Raw genomic sequence first — 1,013 nt, 5'->3', positions numbered from 1 at the left:
ATATTAAATTTCTATTAGTGAATCCCTACAAATATTACACTATAGCTTTAATGGAAACATTAATCACCCTATCCAGAGATAATAATATGGATGTGTGTGGGATTTTAATTTTGTGGGGAAAAACTTTTTCTGGTAATTATTTCAACACATATCTGGAAATAAGCCATTCAATGTGGCTTATTTCATATCCATCCAATGTGCCTGAGAAGCTTGTATCTGTACGGCGTAACATAATATTGTTATTATTCTTATTGGATGACATAATCATCCAAAATAAAAAACTATTGTATCTTTAAAAACAAAAAAAAAAAACAATTCAAATTCACAAATCTGCACCAGTGTATCACTTTTTTTTTTTTAAGTGTCTTGGCATTGTGGCAATAAGAATAATTGTCTTGGTGCCAATAAGAGCCCAACAGATTTTACTTTCAAAAGTGGAGCAGGAGGGGTATTGCCATAGAGTTCTGCTTGTTTCATGCATGTAAATTGATTTATTATAATTAAGCAGGAAGTTTTTTTTTTCTCTTTTAACAGTGTCCTGTGTGGTGATGTGACAATAACAATAATTGTCTTGATGCCAAAAAGAGCCCAACAGATTTTGCTTTCACAAGTGTAGCAGTATGGCAATTGCCATATTGCTCCACTTGTTTCATGCATATAAATGGCTTTATTATAATTATGCAGGGAGTTTTACAGTTTATATGGACACTGCAATGTAAATTGAACAGAAGAGGAAAAACAGAAGAAGAAAAAAAAAGAGAAAAAATGAAAGAAAGAGGAGATAGAAAGGAGACAATGATAAAACATTTTCAGCAGGGAGTTTTACAGATTATATGGACAGGAGTCAGCGGGGGAGCTGGCTCCCTGGGAGTGCAGTAAGCACCCCAGTCCTTTGCTCCCCATCCCTGGAATCCTCCATCTGCATGCTCCATCACACTGCCACACATGTAAGTTTTTGGGGAGGGGGTCATTACTGGAGGGCCTCACCTTCTGATGACGTCCCCCACCCCAAT

Source organism: Cyprinodon variegatus, unplaced genomic scaffold, assembly GCF_000732505.1.
Source record: "Cyprinodon variegatus isolate N-32 unplaced genomic scaffold, C_variegatus-1.0 Scaffold1435, whole genome shotgun sequence".
Classification (NCBI taxonomy): Eukaryota; Metazoa; Chordata; class Actinopteri; order Cyprinodontiformes; family Cyprinodontidae; genus Cyprinodon; species Cyprinodon variegatus.
The sequence above is the reverse complement of the archived record's forward strand: the minus strand, read 5'-3'. Positions refer to the sequence as shown.